The sequence below is a fragment of the Lepidothrix coronata genome, unplaced genomic scaffold (assembly GCF_001604755.1).
Source record: "Lepidothrix coronata isolate B3197 unplaced genomic scaffold, Lepidothrix_coronata-1.0 Scaffold69, whole genome shotgun sequence".
Classification (NCBI taxonomy): Eukaryota; Metazoa; Chordata; class Aves; order Passeriformes; family Pipridae; genus Lepidothrix; species Lepidothrix coronata.
In genome coordinates, this window is record NW_016690249.1 from 167,501 (window position 1) to 178,833 (window position 11,333).

Consider the following 11,333-nt stretch of genomic DNA (forward strand, 5'->3'; position numbering starts at 1 on the left):
TGTTTATAAGAATAGAATTTTAGTTGAAAGAGATCTACGGTGTTTGCCTAGTCCAACTTCCTGACCACTTCAGGGCTGAACAAAAGTTAAAGCATGTTTTTAAAAGCATTGGTCAGACTGCCTCTCAAACGGTGATAGGCTTAGGGAATTGACCACCTCACCAGGAAGCCTGTTCCAATGTTTGATCATCCCCTCAGTAAAGAAATACTTTCTACTATCCAGTCAGAACCTCCCCTGGTGCCGCTTTAAGTAATTCCCAGGTATTTATCCTGTGACTAGATTCCCGGGAGAAGAGCTCAGCACCTCCCTCTCCACATCCCCTCCTCAGGAAGCTGTGGAGAGCAATGAGGTTTCCCCTCAGGCTCTGTTTCTTCAAACTAGACAAACCCCAAATCCTCAGTCACTCCTCACAGGACTTTCCTACCAGCCCTTTCTCCAGCTTTGTTGCCCTCCTTTGGACACATTCAAGGACCTTCACAACCTTCTTAAATTGTGGGGCCCAGAACTGCACACAGTGGTCAAAGTGAGTCCATACCAACATTGAATACAGCAGGACAGTCCCCTCTTTTTCCTGGCTGGTGATGCTGTTTGACACACCCTGGGGTAGGATTTTCCCTCCTGGCTGCCAGAGCTCACTGCTGGCTGACTTGCATTGAGCTGCTGCCCACCAGCACCCCCTGATCCCCTCTCTCTGCAGGGCTGCTCTCCAACCACTCCTTTCCCAGTGTCTGGCATTACTCTGTCCTGGGTGCAGAATCCAGTATTTGGACTTGTAAATTTTATCCCATTTATTATAGCCCAATGTTCCAATAGATGTAGATCTCTCTTCAAAGCTCCCTGTTCCTCAAGAAAGCCAGAAGCACCTCCCAGTTTGGTATCACCAGCAAACTCACTAATGGCGCACTGAACTCGCGCATCCAGATTGTTGATAAGTTTATTGAACAGGACTGGCCCTAAAATTGAACCCTGAGAAGCAACACTGGGGACCAGTTGCCAGACGGACATAGCCCTATTCACTGTAACCCTTTGAGCTTTGCCTTTCAGCCAGTTCGTCACCCAGTGCATCATGAACCTGTTCATCCTGCAGTTGGACAACTTGTCCAGAAGGATGCTGCAAGGATACTAACTTAGTATCTTACTAAAAATCCAGAAAAAGTCCGTCCACTGCCTTCCCTTCATCCACTAGGTGTGTGACTTTATCAGAAGAGGTTGTCAAATTATTAGTGTAGTGGAAGTGGAAGGTGTCCCTGCCCATGGCAAGGGGGTTGGAACTAGATTATCACTGAAGTTCCTTCCAACCTAAGACATTATATAGTTCTATGAAAAAAAGCATTGAATGCCATTGTTTTTAATTCACCCCTTTTAGTCACATGACTGTCTTCAACAGATATTCGTCCAATGTTTTCTTTAGACCTCCTCTTGCTATTCATGTACTTTAAAAAGCCTTTTAAGGGATTATATTGCAATCGGACATGTCTATCTCGTATTGGCCTTATTAGCCACCAACATGCTTGTAACAAATGTGGATAGAGCCTTTCCCAAATCTTTGTTTGCAAAGCCTAGCCATGATGATGATGATGATAAGGGATCATAAAGCATTTCACAAAGGAAGCAAGCTTCCTTTGGGGTTTTGAACAAAGGATGTGGCCTCCCTGGAGGACATAATTACAGGGAAGGTGAAATTTTTTCCATGTGCTCAGCTCTATACCACAAAGCATCGTTCTGTCTGCTAGGGTGAAGGATGTGCCTTCTATTCTCAAACATTAAATCTGAATGCTCTTACACTTTTTTATTTCTCTTTCAAAACCAAGCTATAGGGGAATTAGCCATGGAGTGATGTGAGTGGTTGCTTTCAACTAGATCCAGATGTAAAAATATGCCTTGCCCCTAAATGGGGTGTGGTAGAGAGAGCAGCTGCTTACTTGATCCAGCCTGTGACTATCTGCATAATTCTGATTCCATGGAATTGAAGCTGGCTGTCAGCTATTGCAGTGCGGAGTTGTTTAGTATGACCTTGTTGCTGCCTCCTTCTCTCTTGCACTTTATAGATGTGATATTTTTTTCCCCTTTTTAAAAAATTATGTCAATTCTGTTTAATTTGCCTTTTGTTCTTAGACATTCTGAAGGTTTAGGTGTTTCATTTTAGTGGTTTGTATGTGTACATGTGATATTTTTGACTAACACTTTTCAGTAGGGTTCTGTGTCCTGTACTTCCCTAATTCTACCACTTCTCTCTAATGTCATGACACAACAGGGTACAAACTGGGTGACCCTCTACTATTTATGGAGAAGTATTAGCTAAAGAAAATCTTAAGTTTTGTTCAGGTGAAGTCTGCTTTTTGCTTTGAATGTTGACTGTTAACTATCTGACAATATTTTTCTGTTGCTCATATCACCATATTCAGTCTCAGTAAAGCATTTAACTTGAACGCCTTTACCTCTGTCTTCTCTGTCTTTCCCATCATCTAGCCTTGGACTAATCCCTTTAATGAGCCCTCACAGGTTATCTGTCTGAGGTACTTATACAAAGCATGTCTAGGTGTTCATGCTTTTTAGCATTGTCTGCTAACCACAATAAATGAGGTTGAATGAAAATAGAATTTAAGGGACCTTTTTTTTTTAAGAAACATGTTCTTAAATCCTTGTAACTGAAAAACTGCTTATATAATGCTGGGTGGGTAACAAATAAAATTACAGCGCCTCAGTCTGCTGAGGATGACCCATTTTTAGTGTTGTTACATCAAAATGGGGATCCACTTGAGTAAAGGCTTCAGTATTGCTTTATGTAAAGCATTAGGGAGATATCTCTGGACACTGGGAGTGGAGCTGGGAGGGAGCTCTTTGCCATTCTGTAAAGATGTAGACCCCAAACAAAAGTGCAGGACTATACTGGGAGAAGGAGCAAGCTGGTAGTACAGAAGACTTGTACAGTAAGATTAGGTTTGTTACCTGTGAAGATTTAAACTTGGTAAATGGTGCCAGCAAACCTTTTCAAGTGTTTGAAAACGTTTTAATACTGACATCCCATCTAAAATTTGTTCCTTCTCAAAACTATTGGACATTTTTCTTTGCTGGTGATGGGAGAACCCTTTCTTTTTTGGATCAAAGATGAGAGAGCTACTTCCTGTCTGTTGTGGTTGGTACTAGTAATTTGTGGTGTAATCTTTGGCTTAACTTGCAGTAAAGAGTCACTGTTGATCATTAAGAAGAGAGTGTAGTTCTGGGCAAGCTTCTTGCTGTTGAGGTACCGAAGAGGAGACAGGTGTGGGGGCTGGTCAATGCTTCTTATTAGCCAAGAATGTGTGATAAACCAGTGCTGTTGCCGGCTGGCTCATAGGCTTGACAGGCTGTATTTTGTAGATTATAAAATCTCTGAAGATCAAGTGTTTAACTTCAGATAAATTCCACAAGATATTTAGGATTTTTCGAGCCTGCAGTTTAGATGGATCTCCTCTGCCCAGTACTGAAGGACTGCTATACTCAGTCAAACAGTGAATATTTGTACCATAATCCAGTGAGTGAAAAGGAATAAAAGATACCAGGTACTCCACACAGGTCAGATATTTTTAGTTTATCTGCCTGTGCTTGAAAGAAAAACTTAAAAAGCTTGAATGTATTTGGAAGGAATCAGTGGTAAAGGACACACTGGGTACTGTGACCAAGTCTAACCATCAAAGTGCTTCTCAAAAAGATGCTGAGTATGAAACCATCCCTTGAGGTCTTGTCAGGGGGCAGATTGCTCTCCACACTCCAAGTACAGTGTATGTCCCAACTAATTCTACATTTCTGGATGTTTGTGGCGACTCAGAGTTCAGACTAGACAACAGCAAGTGAATCTTAAATTAAAGACCGCTGGAAAACATAAGCTGCTGTTTCTTTATGCTGCCCCTGTTCTGTGCCCAAATTTAAGAGTGGGATCTGGATGAAGCCTAGTTTAAAAATAAGAAATGTTTGAGTTGTCTGGATCAATCTCATGAAAAATGCTTATGATGGGCCACTGAGAGGCCCTTAGTTCTAAGTAATGGATTGTATGGCTCTTTACAGAAAAGCTCCCCATCCCACTGTAGAAGCACTTAAGACCAAGTGGCACCTAACTGCTAATTGATACGTGGTTTTACCTTCGAAGACTTCAGAACCTGTCAGGGTTTTCCAAATGTCTGTTGCAGAGTTACAGTAGTTTCCAAGATTGCTTCATGCTTTTAAGATTGAATTCACACAGGAAGTTAACAAGGCAAACCAGTACTGAAGATTTAAAGTCGCTTCCTTTTTTGTGTGTATACCTTGGTAAAGCAGTTACTTAAATTCAAACTGCAGTAGTAAGCTTTGGATCTCCATATATGACAGCATGTTTTAAAACCCTCCCCCCACCCCAGAAAGCAGACTTTAAAATAAAATCCTTTTTTCACCATTTTGATGATGACCTGCCATTTGGATACTTTTAATCCTCAATCTGTGTAAAAGTTATGTCTTGCATTAAATCCTTTCTGTTTTTTTTTTTTCCCCTGTGGATTTTTGAAGTAATCCTCTGTGTACCATATAGCTTGTTCTTCAAATTGCTTATCTACAGTCTCTTCATTTCTAGGAGTCCTGTTTAGAAAGCTTTAAAATGTTCATTGATTTTAAACAAAATTCAGCTGGATATAAATTTCTGATCAGAATTTTGTGTTACACATTTGGCATCTATATATTCTTATGCCATTGAAACTTTCTGTTTAGTACTTTCTGTAATTTAGTCAGTGAATGAGTCAAATGGGGCACTTGGCAGAGGAGTCAGTGATGTACTCGGTAATGTGAGTAAGAATCTTTTTATAATGGCTTTCATTGGGGTTTTTTTTCCCTCTTGAGGATTTTGTGGGAAGAAGGACTCCATTCAAAAGGGAGTGTGTGTATTTTTGTAATTGTGGCAGTGGATAGATATTACTGGACTGTTAGTGATGTACCAAAATATATTTTCCTTTCTGTATCTCATGTTGCGAACATTTGACACATTTTTTTGGTCATAACTATGTGCCTTAAATGTAGAACACATAGTGAGAGAGTCCAGCATTTCTTCTGTGGCTTATCCTGGGTCTTTTTCAATGTTCTACTTGAAAAAAAAACAACCAAAAATCTGATTTTAAAAAAAAAAATCTAAAACTGCGTAACATTGGCTATGCCTTGATGTCTTTATTTAACCATGTAAGGATTTGTACCAACCCCTGGAATATATGTCAGAATAGTTGATTTGCTTTCATTTCGCTGTGAAAGCTGAGTCTCATCCTCACTTTTGGGTGGTAATTCTCAGCTTCCTTCTTATCCCTGCATAGGTCACACATATTGTTGACTTGAGTGAGGAGTTCTTTTATCACAGGATGGATTCAGTGATCCTGTTTGTGTAGTGCAGCACTGCAGATGGTGTGTTGATGTAACTGGTGGCAGTGGTAGACTGCAATGTGCACACAGGGTCGTGTAGCTGATGTGTGCAACTGAGAACTTTGTAAGGTGCTTTTGCTGCTGAGGCTAATGCAATGTTTAAGTACATTCTCGGTCACCCTGATAGTACTAGAGGGTTTAAGTTCTATATAAAGTTTTGGTCACCTTGTCCTACAAGTGCTCTATGATGTCTGTTCTGTAGTGTTTTTAATCTAGTGCTAATAGCTCTAAAGCAGATTTCCTGTTTTCTGAACCACAGGTATATCACTGTTGGTTGAGGTCACAGAATCATAGAACGGACTGGGTTGGATGAGAGCTTTAAAGAACATCTAGACCCTTAAAGAACATCTAGTTCCAACTAGATGCCATGGGCAGGAACACCTTGCACTAGGCCAGGCTGCTCAAAGCCCCATCCAACCTGGCCTTGAACACTTCCATAACTTCTCTAGGCAACCTGTTCCAGTGTCTCACCATTCTCACAGTGGAGAATTATCTCATATGTAATCTGAACTTACCCTCTTTCAGTTTAAAGCCATTCCCCCTTGTCCTATCACTACGTGCCCTTGCAAAAACTCCTACTCTGTCTTCCTTGTTGACCTCCTTTAGTGACTAGAAGGTGCTATGATGTCTCCCCAGAGCCTTCTCTTCTCCAGGCTCCCATCTTCATAGGAGAGGTTCTCCAGCCCCTCTTATAATCATTGTGACCCTTCTGGAATCCCTTCAGTAGGTCCATGTATGTTAACTTAGGTTAATAGGATCCTGTCTGACATAAATGTAGTTGGGATTGTGAAGCTGTGTTTGGAAGCACTTTTCCCCCTTATAGTGCACCTATCCTCGTAATGAGAGAGAAAGAACTGTTCTGAAGTTACACATCATAAAAGACTCGTGTACATGTAAGTAATTCTCAAAGCACATAAATGTTTAAAGTGAGGGTCAAGATCTTGGCCAACTGGTAGATTTTGTTAGCAAGTTAACTAGAGGCCAATATTATATCTGGAATAGGTGGTTATTGCACCAGTGCTTACTGCAATTGAGTTTTTGGGTACCATGATGCTAAAGCTCTAATATTTTGCTTTTTTATATGCTTTGGCTTTCTTATAAATCCTGTTTTATAATTGTATTCTTCAAAATTTTTTTCTCTTGTAAATTTTAATTGTCTAAAATATTTAAGCAAGTTCATCAAGAAATGCATAGCAGAAGCCTTTAAAAATATGGCTGTAGTATTAGTCTCCTGTGAGCAAGTGATCTAGTTTAAAGATTGCTTTTGTGCAGTTCTTTTAGAAAAGGCATTTATATCTTAACCACAAAAAAACTTTAATTTATAAAAATTTAGTGTATGAATAAATGTTAATCTATAATTCAGAATATTCTCTTGATGCTAGGAACTGTAATAGTTTTATGGAAACCTCTCAATACTTAATTTTTGCAAGAGATTCTCATTGCTTTTTTAATCTGTTTGTTTTAGTGGGTTTGTGTTTAGTTATATTTAATTTGCTGTGAAATATCTCAGAGGGACTCAAACCTGCTGTTTTATTGTGCTTTACTATAGACCATTATCTCATTTTTCCATCCCCACAGTCTTCAAGTGGTAAATGTTACCTCCGCTGCAAATATTTCCAGTTAAATAAATGGCATTGATTATAAAATAACACAAGCTATTTTCTTACCTTGAAAAAAATTAAACTGTAACATGAAATGTTTAGCACAAAACAGTTAAAATTTTCTATGTTATACTCATGCATGTTTTACTAAGTTTTTTTATCTGATCACTGAACTGAAATCCATTTTTAATGCATACCTTTTATTATTGTATTACTGGAAGACTAAGTTCAAATTTGTCTTTGTTTGCAGAGAAAGCCACCTGAGTGGGCAGCAAGTTACAGAACACTGTCTCCTAAACCGTGTAAATAGTGAAGATATTCCGTGTATTCCTTTTTAAATGGTAAGTTGTTCAAGAGAGCTCTTACTGAACATTTCTTGTCACTTCCTTTGCGTTTGTGTGAATCTATTACAAATAGCTTTGAAGACTGTGGTAAGTCCCTTGAACTGAAGACCATGATGAATTTTGGAAACTGTTCAGAAGGTTTTGAGTTAGCCTTGGGAAGGAGGTCTATATTTTTGTGATGTTGAACATGTGCTGTATTAGGCCCTGAAACAAATGTCAAAAGCATTGCTAGGTCAGGAGACTAGTAGCAGTTAAATACTAATCTTATTGTGTAGAAAACAGAAATAAATTTACTTAATTCATGGTTGTTCATGAGATACTGGATTTACAAATTTGCATCTGTTAATTACTTTTACCCTGTATAATCTGTACTTTGTTGATGTATTGTCTAAGAGATTTAAACTAAATCTGCTGAGGTTAAATATTTGTTTGCCTCAAAGTGCAACGGATAATAAAAGATTTATATTTATTGATATTAAACTAGCTTTGTGGGGAAATATCCCCCTCCCCCAATCTGTCTCAGCTGCTACACTCAACACTGTAGACTTTTAGGTGAGGAATATCTGTTGAGTTGGTCACTGTGTGACATAAGATGTGGGACACGCTGGGAGGTGCTAATGAAGGACTGCTGCCAAAGTGCAGACAATTTTGTTAGAATAAGTAAAGCTGATAAGCGTGTATATATATATATATATATATAAAAAATATACACACATTATATATGTATATATAAATACACACATATATATGTGTGTGTGTGTATTTATTCTGGGGGCTGCAGCGTGTTGGCTTCTGCAGTGGGAAAGAGAAACCTTTTAAGCAGTGGAAGAAGCTGGAGACCAGGTTTGTTGTTCTTGCTTCTGTGAGGGTGAGGTTAAAAGTAATATTAGCTACTTGTAGGAGAGACTTTTTTTTTTTTTTTCCTGCATTGCACACCACAGTGCTGCCTTTGGCAGAAACCACTGCCAGCCTTGCTTCAAGGTCTGTGAATAACAGCAAAGTGTGCAGCAGTGCTTTAGGAGACTGTTGGCTTTGCCTGGAGAGCTGAGTCTGTCTGTAACCCTGGCTGTGATCCTTTGCCACACTTTGTCCCCTGAGCTGAAGTTTGCATATGCTTATTTTAATTTTGAGTTCTGATTATATACTTGATGATATTCAAGTGCTTATCAGCATATACGTTCTGAAAGACATTGCATTTCAAGTTGCGAAAAAGAAGAATTCTGGAAAATGCATGCATTCACAGTGTCAAGGAGTAAACTTTCCTTGGAGGAATGAAGGGATCAGTAAGCAATATGGTTGGTGCACATAGAAATGTAAAAGTTATGGCAACAGCCTTTGAAGAAAAAGAATGTAAAACCCTCCATTCTTTCCCCCTTTACCCCTCTCGCATTCCCCATGAAACGGTAAGGCAACTTGATGGTTGTATATTGAAATGTTTGGAAAAAAGATCACCCGCTGTAAATTTCAAAAGTGGAGAAAGTGTATCAGGGGAAGTAGTCTGCAAAAAAATTGGTAAACCAGATATAAAGACCAAAAATATGCCTCACTACTAGGTTATTAGATTAACATATTGCTTATTATTTAATGAAACAGTGAATGTTTCAGCACTGTTATATTTCAGTTGCATTTCATGATGCATGAAAGCATCATTGGTTTTATTCGTGGGAATCTGTAGAAATTAGTTATTACAGGAATAAGAACCTAGGTTTTGGAATATTTTACCCAGGTTATATTTATTAAAAAAACTTCAAAAATTGTTTTGAGATATTTTCTGTTTATACTCAGTGTAGTATTATCAAATATTTTCTGTTTCTTTGTGCAGGTTAAGCACAACTTTCATGTAGAGTTTAATTGAAGTGTCTAGTGTTTAACAGTCTGAAGTTTAATGTAACTGAAGGGTATTTAAAGACAATGTTGAACATACTTGAAAATAATCAGCCTTTGATTTTTTTTTTAAAGAAATATTGAAACCTAATTTTAGTAAACAGATTCTAATTTTTGGTTGAACATTGATCATTCATGTATCACAGACATTTTAATTGAACATACAATATGGAAACTCTACCTGGTCAATAAAATGGGAAATGTAAAATATTGGTTGATTTGTACAGAAATGTAGTATTTTTTCTTTTTAAATTTCTGCTTCAAAGAATTTCACTTACAAGTCATAATTAAAAATTTAAATGGCTTAATTCACCTGTTCAGTATGCATAGTAAGGCATTTTAATTTTAAATTAAGTTACTAATTTCGTCGCTTGGATTGTAATTGTGCCTTATCTTTTCTCACTTTTCTGTATTTCCTACTGTGTTTTGCTAATATAAATGGCCTCCAAAATATTAAAGTTGCTAAAAATACTATATTAAATGTTTGTGAAAGCTTCTGATTGCTTAACATGCCATCCTGCATGAGTAACATGCACTGGCTTTTCTAAACGTCCATTATAAACCTACAATACTACTGTACAAAAGTGTCTTTCACAAAGAAAGAGTGTGTAGTCAGGTTTTCAAGTAGGGCTTGAAAACAGAGCCTGATGCTTATCAGCCCTAATAATCAATTCACTGGACTGCTGGAAGAATTCTTTTGTCATCACATGCAAGCAATTCTAAGAATACACCTTTATAGTTAGTTTGGCAAATAAAAATGTTACACATTCAGTTACGTGTTTTGTAGAAAATGTTAAAATTGTTTGTGATTACTGTGTGGATAAGACTGTTCCAGTCTTTAGAAATACTTTTATTGGAAAAGCAACTTAAATATTTTTAGTCAGGGTTAAACAAAATTTACCTGCAAAGACTTCTGCCTTTGCTATCTGACTCTTCAGTTATGTAATCTGTATCCTGTAACCTTTGTGGCTGGTAAATCAGAGAATGATTCAGAAACTTAAATTCTTGATTTAAAACAAGCTATTAGGAAAAGTTTCTCAGGAATTTTCTTCAGAAGACTATAGTCTCCATTTCTGTGAAGGAAAGAAGCTTTCTGGAGTATGGGAGAGTGAGTGGGAAAAGTAGGTTGGGCAGGAGGGAGAAATAGTCTCTGGAGAATGGTGGAAGGTTTTTGGACTACTTGGCCAGCCAAAAGCTGAAGATCACTAATCACATAACAGTGGATGGGGGGGTGTAGTAGGACAATTTTCCATATGGTCTCCTGGGGAGGAAAAAAAAGGCTATGAGAAGAGAAAATATTCCAGAATTCTTGCATTACAAATGGTAAAGCCAAATAGCTGGTTTGGGGAGAAACTGACTGAAAACATGTCAGAGAAGTGATCACAGATTCAGATCTTGAGGTGCAAGCATTTTCTATGCGCTTGTTTTCTGATTGATTGATACTACATGAGGCTGAATGTTCGAGCTTAACTTTTGCCTGTCTTAGGTGAAACCCTGTTCAGTAGGCACTTACTCTAGGTTTTGGACTGGACTGCATGGAGTCGAGGGGCTTTATATTTTAAATTGCAGCCTGGCAAAATAGGTTTGATGTTACTAAGCTTCTTCTTTTGTGTATTAAAACTGGCACGTGTTCTGCGAGAGCCTTAGCACACTCATCATGTTTTCAAGAGACTGTTATGAGCACATATATAAATATTCTTTGTTATCACTGTCTGAGACTGGGAAATTCAGTACTACTTCATTACTGCAAATAAATGCAGTCATTGGCCTGTTCTCTGAACTTTTTCTATGATTGGCATCATAATAATTTCCTTTCGGAATTATGCAGCTAGTGTGTAGGGATCTGTGTTAAGATGAGGCTTAAATCTTGGTTGCCCGTGCAATGATTAACTAAATCAGTTTCTAAATTTAACTGATGTAGTTAAATTTCTTCTTGAACTCTGTGTAGATTAGTCTCTAATGGCTTGATTTTTTTTTTTTTAATACATGCAGCTTGTAGTCTCTGTAGATTACACTGACTGTTTTGAAGTGTAGTTAAGAGCAGTATAAGTATTGATAGGTTTGTTACATAAGTTAGTGAGGTGTGTAGAAG

The 11,333-nt window shown here is 38.0% G+C and overlaps 1 protein-coding gene across 2 annotated transcripts in view; it reads left to right on the top strand.

Moving 5' to 3' along the window:
• The window catches only part of WASF3 (WAS protein family member 3), a 70,761-nt gene that overhangs the window by 12,607 nt on the left and 46,821 nt on the right, over positions 1 to 11,333 (top strand). For both annotated transcript variants that reach the window (XM_017818659.1, XM_017818662.1), the window contains exon 2: positions 7,264 to 7,354. The gene's annotated coding sequence lies outside the window, so the exon portion shown is untranslated. The remainder of the gene's footprint in view (positions 1 to 7,263; positions 7,355 to 11,333) is intronic.